Source organism: Armigeres subalbatus, chromosome 1, assembly GCF_024139115.2.
Source record: "Armigeres subalbatus isolate Guangzhou_Male chromosome 1, GZ_Asu_2, whole genome shotgun sequence".
Lineage (NCBI taxonomy): Eukaryota > Metazoa > Arthropoda > Insecta > Diptera > Culicidae > Armigeres > Armigeres subalbatus.
Genome location: NC_085139.1, coordinates 288,022,585 through 288,040,699, shown reverse-complemented (window position 1 = coordinate 288,040,699; position 18,115 = coordinate 288,022,585).

The following is an 18,115-nucleotide window of genomic DNA, read 5'->3' as shown; positions in this document are numbered from 1 at the left end:
AATCCTGGAAGGATTCCGAACGAATCCTGGAAGGATTCCGAACGAATCCTGGAAGGATTCCGAACGAATCCTGGAAGGATTCCGAACGAATCCTGGAAGGATTCCGAACGAATCCTGGAAGGATTCCGAACGAATCCTGGAAGGATTCCGAACGAATCCTGGAAGGATTCCGAACGAATCCTGGAAGGATTCCGAACGAATCCTGGAAGGATTCCGAACGAATCCTGGAAGGATTCCGAACGAATCCTGGAAGGATTCCGAACGAATCCTGGAAGGATTCCGAACGAATCCTGGACGGATTCCGAACGAATCCTGGACGGATTCCGAACGAATCCTGGAAGGATTCCGAACGAATCCTGGAAGGATTCCGAACGAATCCTGGAAGGATTCCGAACGAATCCTGGAAGGATTCCGAACGAATCCTGGAAGGATTCCGAACGAATCCTGGAAGGATTCCGAACGAATCCTGGAAGGATTCCGAACGAATCCTGGAAGGATTCCGGACGAATCCTGTAACGATTCCGAACGAATCCTGGAAGGATTCCGGGCAGATCCTGGAAGGATTCCGAACGAATCCTGGAAGGATTCCGGGCAGATCCTGGAAGGATTCCGAACGAATCCTGGAAGGATTCCGGAACGAATCCTTGAAGCATTCCAATCGAATCCTGGAAGGATTCCAATCGAATCCTGGAAGGATTCCGAACGAATCCTGGAAGGATTCCGAACGAATCCTGGAAGGATTCCGAACGAATCCTGGAAGGATTCCGAACGAATCCTGGAAGGATTCCGAACGAATCCTGGAAGGATTCCGAACGAATCCTGGAAGGATTCCGAACGAATCCTGGAAGGATTCCGAACGAATCCTGGAAGGATTCCGAACGAATCCTGGAAGGATTCCGAACGAATCCTGGAAGGATTCCGAACGAATCCTGGAAGGATTCCGAACGAATCCTGGAAGGATTCCGAACGAATCCTGGAAGGATTCCGAACGAATCCTGGAAGGATTCCGAACGAATCCTGGAAGGATTCCGAACGAATCCTGGAAGGATTCCGAACGAATCCTGGAAGGATTCCGAACGAATCCTGGAAGGATTCCGAACGAATCCTGGAAGGATTCCGAACGAATCCTGGAAGGATTCCGAACGAATCCTGGAAGGATTCCGAACGAATCCTGGAAGGATTCCGAACGAATCCTGGAAGGATTCCGAACGAATCCTGGAAGGATTCCGAACGAATCCTGGAAGGATTCCGAACGAATCCTGGAAGGATTCCGAACGAATCCTGGAAGGATTCCGAACGAATCCTGGAAGGATTCCGAACGAATCCTGGAAGGATTCCGAACGAATCCTGGAAGGATTCCGAACGAATCCTGGAAGGATTCCGAACGAATCCTGGAAGGATTCCGAACGAATCCTGGAAGGATTCCGAACGAATCCTGGAAGGATTCCGAACGAATCCTGGAAGGATTCCGAACGAATCCTGGAAGGATTCCGAACGAATCCTGGAAGGATTCCGAACGAATCCTGGAAGGATTCCGAACGAATCCTGGAAGGATTCCGAACGAATCCTGGAAGGATTCCGAACGAATCCTGGAAGGATTCCGAACGAATCCTGGAAGGATTCCGAACGAATCCTGGAAGGATTCCGAACGAATCCTGGAAGGATTCCGAACGAATCCTGGAAGGATTCCGAACGAATCCTGGAAGGATTCCGAACGAATCCTGGAAGGATTCCGAACGAATCCTGGAAGGATTCCGAACGAATCCTGGAAGGATTCCGAACGAATCCTGGAAGGATTCCGAACGAATCCTGGAAGGATTCCGAACGAATCCTGGAAGGATTCCGAACGAATCCTGGAAGGATTCCGAACGAATCCTGGAAGGATTCCGAACGAATCCTGGAAGGATTCCGAACGAATCCTGGAGGATTCCGAACGAATCCTGGAAGGATTCCGAACGAATCCTGGAAGGATTCCGAACGAATCCTGGAAGGATTCCGAACGAATCCTGGAAGGATTCCGAACGAATCCTGGAAGGATTCCGAACGAATCCTGGAAGGATTCCGAACGAATCCTGGAAGGATTCCGAACGAATCCTGGAAGGATTCCGAACGAATCCTGGAAGGATTCCGAACGAATCCTGGAAGGATTCCGAACGAATCCTGGAAGGATTCCGAACGAATCCTGGAAGGATTCCGAACGAATCCTGGAAGGATTCCGAACGAATCCTGGAAGGATTCCGAACGAATCCTGGAAGGATTCCGAACGAATCCTGGAAGGATTCCGAACGAATCCTGGAAGGATTCCGAACGAATCCTGGAAGGATTCCGAACGAATCCTGGAAGGATTCCGAACGAATCCTGGAAGGATTCCGAACGAATCCTGGAAGGATTCCGAACGAATCCTGGAAGGATTCCGAACGAATCCTGGAAGGATTCCGAACGAATCCTGGAAGGATTCCGAACGAATCCTGGAAGGATTCCGAACGAATCCTGGAAGGATTCCGAACGAATCCTGGAAGGATTCCGAACGAATCCTGGAAGGATTCCGAACGAATCCTGGAAGGATTCCGAACGAATCCTGGAAGGATTCCGAACGAATCCTGGAAGGATTCCGAACGAATCCTGGAAGGATTCCGAACGAATCCTGGAAGGATTCCGAACGAATCCTGGAAGGATTCCGAACGAATCCTGGAAGGATTCCGAACGAATCCTGGAAGGATTCCGAACGAATCCTGGAAGGATTCCGAACGAATCCTGGAAGGATTCCGAACGAATCCTGGAAGGATTCCGAACGAATCCTGGAAGGATTCCGAACGAATCCTGGAAGGATTCCGAACGAATTCTGGAAGGATTCCGAACGATCCTGGAAGGATTCCGAACGAATCCTGGAAGGATTCCGAACGAATCCTGGAAGGATTCCGAACGAATCCTGGAAGGATTCCGAACGAATCCTGGAAGGATTCCGAACGAATCCTGGAAGGATTCCGAACGAATCCTGGAAGGATTCCGAACGAATCCTGGAAGGATTCCGAACGAATCCTGGAAGGATTCCGAACGAATCCTGGAAGGATTCCGAACGAATCCTGGAAGGATTCCGGACGAATCCTGGAAGGATGCCGAACGAATCCTGGAAGGATTCCGAACGAATCCTGGAAGGATTCCGGACAGACCCTGGAAGGATTGCGAACCAGACCTGGAAGGATTCCGAACGAATCCTGGAAGGATTCCGAACGAATCCTGGAAGGATTCCGAACGAATCCTGGAAGGATTCAGAACGAATCCTGGAAGGATTCCGGGCAGATCCTGGAAGGATTCCAATCGAATCCTGGAAGGATTCCAATCGAATCCTGGAAGGGTTCCAATCGAATCCTGGAAGGATTCAGTGCGAATCCTGGAAGGATCCCGAACGAATCCTGGAAGGATCCCGAACGAATCCTGGAAGGATCCCGAACGAATCCTGGAAGGATTCCGAACGAATCCTGGAAGGATTCCGAACGAATCCTGGAAGGATTCCGAACGAATCCTGGAAGGATTCCGAACGAATCCTGGAAGGATTCCGAACGAATCCTGGAAGGATTCCGAACGAATCCTGGAAGGATTCCGAACGAATCCTGGAAGGATTCCGAACGAATCCTGGAAGGATTCCGAACGAATCCTGGAAGGATTCCGAACGAATCCTGGAAGGATTCCGAACGAATCCTGGAAGGATTCCGAACGAATCCTGGAAGGATTCCGAACGAATCCTGGAAGGATTCCGAACGAATCCTGGAAGGATTCCGAACGAATCCTGGAAGGATTCCGAACGAATCCTGGAAGGATTCCGAACGAATCCTGGAAGGATTCCGAACGAATCCTGGAAGGATTCCGAACGAATCCTGGAAGGATTCGGAACGAATCCTGGAAGGATTCCGAACGAATCCTGGAAGGATTCCGCACGAATCCTGGAAGGATTCCGAACGAATCCTGGAAGGATTCCGAACGAATCCTGGAAGGATTCCGAACGAATCCTGGAAGGATTCCGGGCAGATCCTGGAAGGATTCCGAACGAATCCTGGAAGGATTCCGAACGAATCCTGGAAGGATTCCGGGCAGAATCCTGGAAGGATTCCGGAACGAATCCTGGAAGGTTCCGACGAATCCTGGAAGGTTCGAACGAATCCTGGAAGGATTCCGAACGAATCCTGGAAGGATTCCGAACGAATCCTGGAAGGATTCGAACGAATCCTGGAAGGTTCGAACGAATCCTGGAAGGATTCCGAACGAATCCTTGGAGGTTCGGGCAGAATCCTGGAATTCGGTTAGAATCTTCCAGGTTCGGTTCGAGAATCCTCCAGGATTCAGGGTTCCTGGAGGAGACAGATCCTTCCAGGATTCGGCCAGAATCCTTCCAGGATTCGGTTAGAATCCTTCCAGGATTCTGCCAGAATCCTTCCAGGATTCGGTTAGAATCCTTCCAGGATTCGGTTAGAATCCTTCCGGATTCGGTCAGAATCCTTCCAGGATTTGGTCAGAATGCTTCTAGGATTCGGTCAGAATCCTTCTAGGATTCGGTCAGAATTCTTCCATGGTTCGGTTAGAATCCTTCCAGGATTCGGTTAGAATCCTTCCAGGATTCGGTTAGAATTCTTCCAGGATTCGGTCAGAATCCTTCTAGGATTCGGTCAGAATTCTTCCAGGATTCGGTTAGAATCCTTCCAGGATTCGGTTAGAATCCTTCCAGGATTCGGTTAGAATCCTTCCAGGATTCGGTTAGAATCCTTCCAGGATTCGGTTAGAATCCTTCCAGGATTCGGTTAGAATCCTTCCAGGATTCGGTTAGAATCCTTCCAGGATTCGGTTAGACCGCGTCCTGGATTCGGTTAGAATCCTTCCAGGATTCGGTTAGAATCCTTCCAGGATTCGGTTAGAATCCTTCCAGGATTCGGTTAGAATCCTTCCAGGATTCGGTTAGAATCCTTCCAGGATTCGGTTAGAATCCTTCCAGGATTCGGTTAGAATCCCTCCAGGATTCGGTTAGAATCCCTCCAGGATTCGGTTAGAATCCCTCCAGGATTCGGTTAGAATCCCTCCAGGATTCGGTTAGAATCCTTCCAGGATTCGGTTAGAATCCTTCCAGGATTCGGTTAGAATCCTTCCAGGATTCGGTTAGAATCCTTCCAGGATTCGGTTAGAATCCTTCCAGGATTCGGTTAGAATCCTTCCAGGATTCGGTTAGAATCCTTCCAGGATTCGGTTAGAATCCTTCCAGGATTCGGTTAGAATCCTCCAGGATCTCGGCCAGAACCTTCCAGGATTCGGTTAGAATCCTTCCAGGATTCGGTTAGAATCCTTCCAGGATTCGGTTAGAATCCTTCCAGGATTCGGTTAGAATCCTTCCAGGATTCGGTTAGAATCCTTCCAGGATTCGGTTAGAATCCTTCCAGGATTCGGTCAGAATCCTTCCAGGATTCGGTCAGAATCCTTCCAGGATTCGGTCAGAATCCTTCCAGGATTCGGTGAGAATCCTTCCAGGATTCGGTTAGAATCCTTCCAGGATTCGGTTAGAACCTTCCAGGATTCGGCCAGAATCCTTCTCGGATTCGGTCAGAATCCTTCTCGGATTCGGTCAAAATCCTTCCCGGATTCGGTCAGAATCCTTCCCGTATTCGGTCAGAATCCCTCCAGGATTCGGTTAGAATCCCTCCAGGATTCGGTTAGAATCCCTCCTGGATTCGGTGAGAATCCCTCCAGGATTCGGTTAGAATCCTCCCAGGATTCGGTTAGAATCCTCCCAGGATTTGGTTAGAATCCCTCCAGGATTCGGTTAGAATCCCTCCAGGATTCGGTTAGAATCCCTCCAGGATTCGGTTAGAATCCCTCCAGGATTCGGTTAGAATCCCTCCAGGATTCGGTTAGAATCCTTCCAGGACTCGGTAAGAATCCTTCCAGGATTCGGTTAGAATCCTTCCAGGATTCGGTTAGAATCCTTCCAGGATTCGCTTAGAATCCTTCCAGGATTCGTTTAGAATCCTTCCAGGATTCGTTTAGAATCCTTCCAGGATTCGTTTAGAATCCTTCCAGGATTCGTTTAGAATCCTTCCAGGATTCGTTTAGAATCCTTCCAGGATTCGTTTAGAATCCTTCCAGGATTCGTTTAGAATCCTTCCAGGATTCGTTTAGAATCCTTCCAGGATTCGCTTAGAATCCTTCCAGGATTCGCTTAGAATCCTTCCAGGATTCGGTTAGAATCCTTCCAGGATTCGGTTAGAATCCTTCCAGGATTCGGATAGAATCCTTCCAGGATTCGGATCCTTTCCGGATCCGGACAGAATCCTTCTTGGACTCGGACAGAATTCTCCTTGGATTCGGTCAAAAATTTTAGAGAATTTGTTTTGAAAATCTATGATTTCAATGTTTTGATATCATGATTTCAATGTTTCATTACTAATGAGCAAAGTTCTCAATAAATCTTGAAATGCATTTACTCAAGTGAGTTCTTCCTCCATTTCACTTTCCCCTGACTGCATTCCATGCACACACAATATCCAACCTCATCGAGTAAGTGAGTCGGGTGTGGAAAATAGGAGCAAATAAACAACAACATTCCCAGCGGTAAAGGACTTTGTTTTGGAATGTCTGCCGCTTCTGTGCTTCTGTGCGGTTCGTACTTACCATCTGTTTCCGGGAAAACACACATCTGCTGCTGCTGCTGCTGGTGACGACATTTGATGGAATGCGGCTCTCCTCAGATGGGGCAGGGTCGAGACATCCAGTAATATGTTTTACTGGTAAACAATGCCTCGTTGGCGGGATGGAATCACTACCGTGGACGTGTCCGATGGGAAGTTATTTTGAAATCGGGGAAGCAGTTTTGGACATTGATTGGCTTTTCGATTCCGCTTGAGAATTTTTGTTTGGCTAATTGCTAGCACTTGTTTGGACTTGGGTGAGAAAATGTGTTCGTCAAATTGTGGTAGATTGAAAAAAACACGAATAAATTAAAAGCTCGGACGTTGCACCTAATTGGCAGACTGAAGCACCTGTATTATGCAAGAGATCCTGAACCTACGTCATCGGAGTTTGTAGCCACTGAATTAAGCGGTTCGTGTAGCCATCGCTCATCAATTTGTAGCATTAAAAAGTTTCTCCTTGGCATGGGGCTGCCTGTGGCTGTAACAATTCTGCTTTTATTTTCGGCACGTCCGTTGTCCAATCGTCGATTACCGTGCAGCCAGCTTGACACATCCAGTCCAGGAATCCAATCCAATTTGGCTGGAATGGTGCCACCAACGCGCGCTCAGATAATTGCGTGTCGAAGGAGGAACGTGTTCATGATTTTTCTCCGGCTGGGTTCTGAGTTGAATGTTGTGTATATTTGATTTATTTCCATTTCCATTCTTCACGCGATACCGCTCGTTATCTGAATTGTTTACAACGATTCGTTCGTCGTCGCTCCAGGTGGTATTTATACGTCACCAAATCGTTCGTTCAGCACTCTATTTGGGGGAAGCATTCCTCGTCAAGACGATAATTGATCGACCCAGACGATCCATTTTCACCTGTGCATTGATTTTATTTGTTTTCGCTTCGAACTCTTACTGATTCATTTAGAAACAGTGCTGCCAGATTCAGATAAAACGCATAAAAGAAAATGTTATTACGGTATTGAAGGACGTTATACTGAATAAAATAATTCATGAAACAAATATTAGCATTATTGTAGCAGAAGTAATAACAAACCCCTCAACCAGAAACATTTCCCGAAACTCGGCAGCTTTTTTTTCCCAACGTCACCATTTTTTCGTCCATTCCCATTCGCTCCAACGACGGAATAACGATCCAAGCAGGGCATTCATCGTCAGCACAATTTTTCTGCGCCTGCTATTTTCCCACGCCTACGTCGTCGCAATCGCAAAGGGGAAAGAAGGCCGTCGATGGATGACATATTGGATTGATTTGTTCGAGACACGCCACGTAGCAATAAAAACTTCAACCTGCGGAAAGTCGGAATTGTGTTATACATAGGTGTAAGAATGGTTCGGATACAAGAGGAATAAGTTGAGTGGGCTCTCTTCGCTTTCGGTGTTGGCAAAGACGGTGGTCGTCCTTTGAAAAGGTACGTGCCGTATGTCAGGTCCTGCTGTGGCTGCCTGGTCCCGATAGGTACCAGCTGGTGCCACCCACATTGAGAGAAGTGTGTGGGAAAAGCGCTTTACGGATGCCAATTGACGACGTCTGAAACAGAAGGACCATGATGTGCTCGCATCTACACACTCTCGAGAGTATGTTGAACCCAGTTGAAAAAATGGTTCAAAAACAACTTGTGGTTATCTATTCAATGTAATTTATTTTATACGGACCATTTGTTATCTAGAATGAAATGAAAACAAAAACAGGCCAATAGTACTCTGTCGTGTCCCATTGTTTGATTACAAATTTCTCGTACTGCTAATCGCCTTCATAGCAAATGGTACCTCACCATCGATAATATTGCAAAAATAATCGGATTCCCGTTCCCGTGGATGTTCCAAACAAAGTTCCCGTTGGCAGTAAAACAAGCAAGATTAGATCCAGTGATTCCTGCGGGATGATTTACAGCCTAAAATCGATTCTTTTTGACACAAAATCTGTGAAAAATTCATCCAGGTTTTATTACGGTACTGTTCTAGCAACTACTGCAAGGGGTTGGCATTCATGGAACTCATGCGGCTTTCATGTGTCGAGTACAAGATTTTCAGATAAAAATTGTACATGATGTTTACAGATACCCATCAAGTCAGTTACTTGATGAAGCTTCTTCCTCATATGTACATAAGTAAATATTTTTCTATCAACATTCAGCTCTCATCTTTCATGTCATGTCAGAAGGCGGAAATTTATTGCAAAAAATGTTTCCAAAAGTTGCCTTTCTCATGTATTCCTATTTCACTGCCAATGTTTCAACGACGATTCCTTCTGGTTCAAAACAAAAAATCTTGCTGCGAAATTAGCCTAAACGTATTCGAACTCTCGTGAATCCGGAAAGATCCCGATTTCAGCGGAGCACGTTTCGAACCCGCCTTTCGCCGGGATTCGGAGAAACAAATAACAAGATTAAATTTCCATTTCCAGCATCCTTTTTTCCCACGACGACAGAGCGGGACTCGTTTTCGCCACCGTCAACGGCATCTGTCGCCCAACAAATGGCGCCTTCTTCGCCGATATCGATACTCGCATGCTGCGATTGAATATTCAATCATGACGACGACGACGACGACGCTGATGGAATCAAAGCGAGAAAAGAAAAGCCCTCCACTATTCGGTGACTTTTGCGCTTCGGAGGCCACGCTGCTGCTGCTGTGGGACCAACTCAACTGTCCGTGAGTGGTGCGTGCATTGGTGATTAGGTTTGCCCCGGGATGTCCCGGGAAACATAAATATTTAATACCCTGCCAGGTTGGGCGGGATTTGTGCTTTATGGCGACAGCATTCGGGGTTTGCTGTGATTCCCAGATATGGGCTGGGAAGTTGTCCCTACCAGCAGCTGTTGAAAGTGTGTTGGTGATTGGAAATGTCGTAAAATTTTGCTTTTTTTATGTGACAGTTTGAATCATGGAGTAAAGTGTATTGTTGTCAGTTATTGTTTCTATCGATCATATTTACTCCTTGGTTTCTGTGGGATCTATTATATGGCAGTTGAATATGACTTTAATATGAAGACGGTGAACATTTACTTTATTATATGTAGACAGAGTTTAACAAATTCCTACAGGTATGCACATTTAATTCCAAGCATTCCTATTATTCATAAACTTGTAAGTGGTCGACATGTATTTTCAAAAATTGTATGTAGGGGAATTGTGGGTAAAACCGACACTGCGGGTAAAACCGACACTGCTTCAAATTTCTGATTTCAAGTGATTATCGGACAGAATTTCGACACACTTTGAATAAACGTTTAATTTCTTGTATTTCTAGCAATTTTGTAACTAGCGGAGACGTGTAAGAGTCACAATAAACAGACAATTAACATTGATCACCATTGAGGAGATGAGTTATGTAAAATTTTGGCATCGGTGTATAAGCTTTTTTGACAATAATTTGTTGATTTTCAGTATTTAATCCATCTCTGATCCATAATTGAACATCATTTTGTGTATGTTGTGGAAAAATAGTTAACTTTTCTAATTATGAACATCCACATGTATCTTATCATTATTATGTTTTCAGTTGGGGTAAGTTCGACACCTGCTATTGAATCACGAAATACCTTTGTTTTATTAGACTCATCATTCGCATAAAATCATACAAGTATTGGAAAACGAGACGCCGCAGGGTATAACTTAATCATAGACTGGATTACATACCATATCATCATTGGACTATTGTTGGGTCTAGGGGGTAATATTGAGTCATCAAGGAAAACCTGCAGGGCAGATAACAATAGCGCTCAAAGAAGAACCATATTTTTTAGCTTTTTTTGCTCTTAGATATATTCAATCCGTTCTCTAGTGTTGTTCTTTCCTGATCAATTTTCACCCCTGTAAACATGAAGCGTGTCAACTACGGAACGTCTTTTTTATTTCATGTCATAACTTTACTATACACATTTATTATAAATCACCATTATAAACAACTTTTTAAAATAAGTGAAATTTAATTGTAGGTCAATATTTACAGTAGTTAGTAAATTTGTTAATAACATTCTTATACTTTATATATTTTCACTCGACCCACTAAAGAAACTAAATAAATTATGATATGTGGTGATGATTTCAAATATATCAAATTTTGTTCAACCATCGTTTATGAGTGATCCCTAAACATGAATTTTATACACAAATATCAAAATAAATGTTGTTAAACATTTTCAATCATGTTGTAACATCATTTAGAATTGTTCTGATGTTCGATTTCATAACGACTTGATGTGTCGGTTTTACCTCATGTGGTGTCGATCTTACCCGCACCCCAGCGGTTTGGGCTGGAAGATGGACTGTTCGCGTTTTCATCATAAATCAAATTCTATCACGAAATATTGTCCTGCGACCTCATGGACTGATGCATGAAGAGCCAAAGTATGCTTGTATGAACTTTCTAGGCCGGAAAATTGCTTCATAGATTGGGGAACTGTAAAGTTGCTTAGGGTGTCGGTTTTACCCACTTTTCCCCTACGAACATCTTTGTGGTTGGTTGGGTGCACCAATAATAGTCTTGAAGAGGTTCTATCTATCAGTAAAATTTGATAATTTAACTACTTTATGCACAAACCATTTACGACAAGACTTTGACCACCTATTTGGGGACTTGCTTCCGGATCATGGTCGCTGGTCGGACGCCAAGCAAGGGACCCTAAAATTCTCCTTGCACTCAGCAAAGCGCTCTTGAAGTGTTCTAATCCCGGCCAGACGATGGACCTCAGATGTTCGTGTCCGGAGAGGAGTGTTCATGATCATTCCCAGAAACTTGTTTTGCACTCGTTGAAGTTTCAGATGATGAGCTTTTACGCAGCTCTTCCAGACCGGCGTGCCGTATTCGATCACTGGGAGGATGATTTGTTTGTAGACAGCAAGTTTATTTTTCAGGGACAATGACGATCGACGGTTGATCAAAAGGTACAGTAGACGTTACATTTCGTCACTTGTTAGCTTGCTGTCGTGGGTCAAGCCAAGGTAGTCGGCCTCATTGGCCCTTTCCACTGCAGTATGGTCCAGGATACAGATTTACGCGGAAAGATGCGTTTTACTCCAAAACTATATTTTTTAGAAAAAACTGTTGTTCTACAAAATTGTTCGAAATAGTAAGGCCATCATTATGGTTCTACCAAAAAATAGGGTGGCCCATCATATAAAAAAAATAGAAAATATTTTTTTTATTTCTCAGAATATTGACATGTTATGTTCTACAAAGTTGTAGCGTAGCTTATTCCAATCAATTTTGCTAAAAAAAACTTTTTCTGTATTTTTAACAGTATTTTTGATCTACTTTTTTTGTTTTGGATTTCTCGAAAAAGTCGTGTTCAGGTGACTTTTAGAGCTCAAACAAATGCAACTTTTGATGGGTAAATACGTTCAATATCTTTTTCCGATCAAAAGTTATAATTGTTTTTCTGTCAAAATTACATAAGTTGATATCTCCGGTTAGGGCAGACCAAAAAAAAATAAATTCACACGGCATCTGAAAGAAGAAATTAATATTCTTTTTTATGTCAAAAAATTGGGGATATGTTATTTTTTTATCTCAAGTTTCACCAATTTGACTAAAATCATGTTTTTCAAATAAATTGATATAACTTGACAACGGAAGAAGATACAGACGATATTTTTATAGCAAAACACGCGTTTTAAAAAGCCTCAAAAGTCTTCAGAAGGTGACATACGTGAAAAATAAAAAATGAAATGGATCTGCTCATTTCATTTTTTATAAATATTATTTTTTGAGGGACACCCTAATCCTGGTAAGTAAAATTACTCTAAACAAGTGAGCTTAAGAGCTACATAAAAAGTTCATATAGCAAAGTTGATTGGAAAAAGCTGCGCTACAACTTTGTAAAACATTTTATGTCAATATTCGCAAAATAAAAAAAAAATAAAATTTCATATTTTTATAAAATGGCCCACCCTAACTCTGTAATAAGGGCCCAAGTATCCAGAACAACTTTGTATAACAAATTTTGTTTCTTAAAAGTATGCTTCAGACCGAAAATGCATCTTTTCTTGTAAATCTTGCAATACAACGATAATGATAAAATTTATAAACAGTGTTTAAGCTGTAGATTTTTTATTTTTCATTTCTCACGAATGTCATCTTCTGAAGACTTTTGGGGCTTTTCAAAAAGCGTGTTTTGCTATAAGAATATCGGCTGTATCTTGTTCCGTTGTCGAGTTATATTAATTTATTCAAAACAATATGATTTTAGTAAAATTGATTAAACTTGAGATAAAAAAATAACATATCCCCAATTTTTTGACATAATAAAGAATATCAATTTCTCTTTCAAATGCCGTGTAAATATATTTTTTTGGTCTGCCCTAACCGGAGATATCAACTTATGAAAAAAATGTAATTTTGAGAGAAAAACGATTATAACTTTTGATCGGAAAAAGATATTGAGCATATTCACAAGAGCTACAGAAAAAGGTTTTTTAGCAAAATTGATTGGAATAAGCTACGCTACAACTTTGTAGAACATAACATGTCAATATTCCGAGAAATTAAAAAAATATTTTCTAATTTTTTTATATGATGGGCCACCCTATTTTTTGGTAGAACCATAATGATGGCTTTACAATTACAAACAATTTGGTAGAACAACAGTTTTTTCTAAAAAATATGGTTTTGGAGTAAAATGCATCTTTCCGCGTAAATCTGTATCCTGGACCATAGTGCACTGTCGTGTCGTTAGGGTTGATTTTACAATCTTAAGGTGGACTATGTTTGGGGGATTTTGAGTGGGTCTTCACTACGTTGATACACATCTCCCAGCTGGTGAGGCACTCTCTCATGGCGTCCAGGTCTCGTTGAAGTTTTTCCACTAGCGCTCTGATGACCCTACCTGATTGAGACCCGAAATGTGCTGGGCATAACCATGCGGGAGTGGGTTCTTTCTTTTATTTTCAGATGGGCACTTGGCCCCGTTTCCTACTAGCTAGGGTGGTTCATTATGGGTTCCTTGTATCTTGGGTACGATCGTTTGAGTGATCCGAAGGGCTTTCGACGCCGCTCGTAGGCTGATGTTGGCAACGGCGGTCACACTCGTCATCCCCCTTCTGTGAAGTAGGCTCTGATGACTTGCGATTTGTTTTCCACCGTGGCATCATCCGTACAACTTACTACGTGCTGATGGCTGCGTCATGGATTTGGCTTCGTCCACCCTCCCTTCGAGCGGAATTACTGATGAGGCAGATTTTTTGAAACGAGGAAAATGTCCCCCCCCCTGGAAGAAGTGATAGGAAATTCCCCTAACTTGAGCGTCAAGTTTTAGGAGTAGTGAAGTGAGAGTGAACAGTGAACTAAGAGGAGAGTTTTTATTCCCAAATGAGAAGGCGCTTTGCACCCCCTGAAGAAATTTTTGAAAAAGTGTTTAATTTATCCTGGCCAGCCTACCGAAGGGCTTTGATGCGTTTGAGGAGGCTGTATTTCGTAAACAAATGTCGCTAATGACATAAGGCAACCCGATTTGAAACGGCGTGATACGCTACTTAACGAGGAATAGTCCATCATCTGTTTGGAGACATCGATACGATTTGAAACGTAAATGGGTTCTGTATGTATGGAATAGACAACGAGTTTGGCAACAGAAACTTCAAGCATTCATGAGATGAATTCCAACGCACTTGGATCCATTCTCATTGATACGCAAGCAATCATCGTACTAAATCAAGAATCATCTAACTCTACGACAAATTGTGTGATATTCTAGTCAAATGCTGGGATGAATTCCATTTTCAACCGAATTCATTCCTATGCCATGCACATGGGTGCAGAAGTAACCGGTGCAAGCATCTTTCTACAGAACTCAAAATGTGGTCCATATGAACTCCCGTCCCTAATGGGGTTCATCCGACAGAAGTGAATAACGAATAACAATCAACCGAGTACACTTTGAGATGAATTCCCGCATCCAATGGGGTTCATCTTCAAATGAATGATGCACCAATCAACCGAGCAGTATCTGAGCTGAATTCTCGCACCCAATGGGGTTCACTCGCTATCGCTTAAATGTTCAACGGAGCATAACATCATCGACCAAGTTCCGACAGGTTGTTGAGATAAATTTCAAACCCACCTGAAGTTTATTCTCGTTCGCCAGTTCCTATGCCACACATGCAGTCGCAGGAACGGATTCCCACATCCAATGGGATTCATTCAACCGAGTCGGCAATTTAATGGAAAGCAGTATTCTGCCAATGGTTAATTGTGAATAGTGTATCAACCGAGATGAATACCCGCCTTCATTCAGGAGTTCATTCTCGATCGTCACAGTCGCTAGCAGTTCATCCATATTTTGCGAACGAACACCCACGCACAATGGTGTTCATTCCGGATTCGTTAATTGGAGTATGACAGCATCGAAGGGCTTGAGTCCTGTTCATCAACAGGAGAGCTATCGAAATAAGATTCAGTTGTGGAAACAGTTCAAGTGGTGAAAAGGCCTTTTCGGCCTTCGTTCGAAGATTCGAGCACCGTTCAACCAAGATGAATTCCCGAGTCCAAGTCCAGGGGTTCATTCCTGAGAACGTGAAAATGTGATGCAAAAATTGAAGCTAAGCCACCGAATCAATTGTGAAGTGGTTTTCCAATACAAATGCGCGTTTTTATCGATTAAGAAGCCCATCGTGTTCCCATGAGTACCGTGGCACGAGATCAAATCCAGTTATACGTGAGAGTTCAAGTGCGAGCGAAAGTCACGAGTGCATTGTGGAAAATTTCGTCTAAAAATTGAGATAAAAATGCCAATATCCTCTATCTTATGCCAGTGAAGGTTTTAATTCTGAAAAGGTGTCCAACAAATGTCGAAATGGCGCTTTGTTCCTATGTGTTCTTGCCAAGTAAAGAGGCGATGATGAATGAGTGAATCTGATAAAGGCCCACTGGAGCCCAGTTCCTAAATGTTTTAAAAGCCGCAATTCGCAGGCATAATGCGGTTCTCGAGTGTTTTGAAGCACCGAAGACTAGAAGTAAAAAATAGCCTACAGGAAAAAGGCTCTGGTTTTGAGTTATTTGTAAATGCATCGATCTGATGATCATGTTCCTGAGATAAAAGTGAATGAAAAGGCCTTTTCGGCCGAAAAATATAAGCAAAAGGTTCCTGTTGGAAGCAATATGAAAGAGAGTGTTCCAAATGAGTGAAAGGCCTTCTAAAGCCCGGCAGTTGGTCGCCTCCTGTGATGAGTTCCGAAATTTAAGTCGCATAAAGGCTGTTTAAGCTTTCGTTTCCTATCATGCTACATGACGGGGAACACTGCCCATAAACAGACTTTTCTTCCGATGAATAGAGAGTAAGCACGATCAAATGAGATAAGGCAAAAGTGCGCGCTCGCGTTCGCGAAGTCCACCAATGAGAAGACAGCGGTCGTGAAGGCGAAGCTTCAATTGATCCAAACGCGATGACACGATCAAAGTAGGCCGGTTGCGACGAAGACGCTCGAGCAGCAACAACCGAAGACAACTTCACTCCGTACACCACATTCCCTCACTACCTGAAACCTAAACCTAGTATGGGGAAATGTATCGATTCCGCGTGGGTGCTTCCTCCGGGGACCACCCGGACTCGCAGAGGCACTCTTCCCCGTGGTTCACCTTAGTCTTTGGACGGCGTTTACTAGTCTCAAACCACCACTTATCTACTACTCCAAATGGAAAACCAATTTCTAGGATTAGGCGACGGGCGTTAAACATCGAATTAATCGCCGGATGCAGATAATACAACACACTAATGTTCCTTCCTCCGAGACCTTCCAGTTAAAAAACAAGACGAAACAAAAAGAAAACGCACATATCTGAAAACTCAACCACTTCTTCTTATTTTAACCTATCGATGCGTATGCTGTTCTACCATTACCTTCGATGACCGTTTATGGGTTTTGTATTTATTTCCAATACTGGCCGAGCTGGCTAACCGAGCCGGGCGGTCTTTTATCTTTAGCCTGGACGCCCCAACCAAGGACGCCCGGGAGAGTGCCTCGAGAAGTTCGAACAGAACGTTAGGCCGAAAGTCATTTGGCCGAAGAGATCATTTGGTCGAAATGTTTATTAGGCCGAAAGGGTCATTTATCCGAAAGGGTCATTAAGCCGAAAGGGTCAATTGACTGAAAGAATCATTTGGCTGAAAGGGACATTTGGCCGAATAGGACATTTGGCCGAATAAGACATTTGGCCGAACATGTGAGACGGCTCACTTCTCACTACTAATTTCCCACTTCTCACTGTGAAAAGTTAGTAGTGCGAAGTGAGAAGTGAGTCGACTCAATTCTCACTTCTCACTGTAAAAAGTAAGAAGTGTGAAGTGAGTAGTGAAACGTTTCACTACCCATTTCGCACTACTCACTTTTCACAGTGAGAAGTGAGACTTTTTCATTTCTAACTGTGAAAAGTGAGTAGTGCGAAGTGAGAAGTAAGTAGTGAGACGTCTTACTTCTCACTCCTCATTTTTGCCTTTCTCGTATACTAAGTATACGTAAAGGCAATATGATCGCTCCAAAAACAAACTTTTTATAAAAGGCCCGGAGACTTTATAGTGTTATATACCGATCGACTCAGCTCGACGAATTGAGGTGATGTCTGTTTGTGTGTGTCTGTGCGCTCCCACCCAAAAAAATGCACTAGAAAGGCACCATCACCGCTAGGTGGATTAATCTGGTTTTTTACTTTTCAAATGACATGTTCGGTCAAACGATCTATTTTGCCAAACGGCCTATTCAGTCAAATGTCCTATTCGGCCAGATGTCCTATTCGGTCAAATGTTCTATTCGGCTAAATGTCCTATTCGGCCAAATGTTCTATTTGGCCAAATGACCCTTTAGGCCAATTTCGGCCAAATGACCCCTTCGACCAAATGACCCTTTCGGCCAAATGTCCTATTCGACCAAATGACCAAATCGGCCAAATGACCTATTCGGCCGGATGACCCTTCCAGGCCAAATGACTTTTAGCCAGATGGGTTTCGGCCTAATGGTTTGTTCGGCCTAGTGGCATTCTGCCAAATGTCTTTCGGCCGAATGGGTTTCGGTCAAACGACCCTTCCCCTCCAGATGTTGTCGATACTTGATGCCTTTATGTTTTCCAATGTTTTGATATAGGCCTTCAATTCGCCTACTGAGCTCTCCAACTCCTCCGAAAAGTCGTTGGGAGTCAGATGGATGTTGTTAGCATGCTCGTTAACGGCTGTTTCATGTAGACTGATGAAATTTTGTTCAAGATTGTGCGAGCTGACAAAGTGACGACCGTTTCGGTGACGGTGAAAATCATTGGTGAGTGCATAAATGGTTAGGGTGTTGCTTACCTGACAAACTGATGGAACGTGTAGTTCACGGGCCTAAGAAAGCGCCTGTTGAATGGTAGGGCGTGGAACTGCTCGTCGATACGTGGCCGTTTTACTTTATCTTAAAATATGGCTCTGTGGTGCAAGTATTTATGTTCATTTTTGCGACCGAAA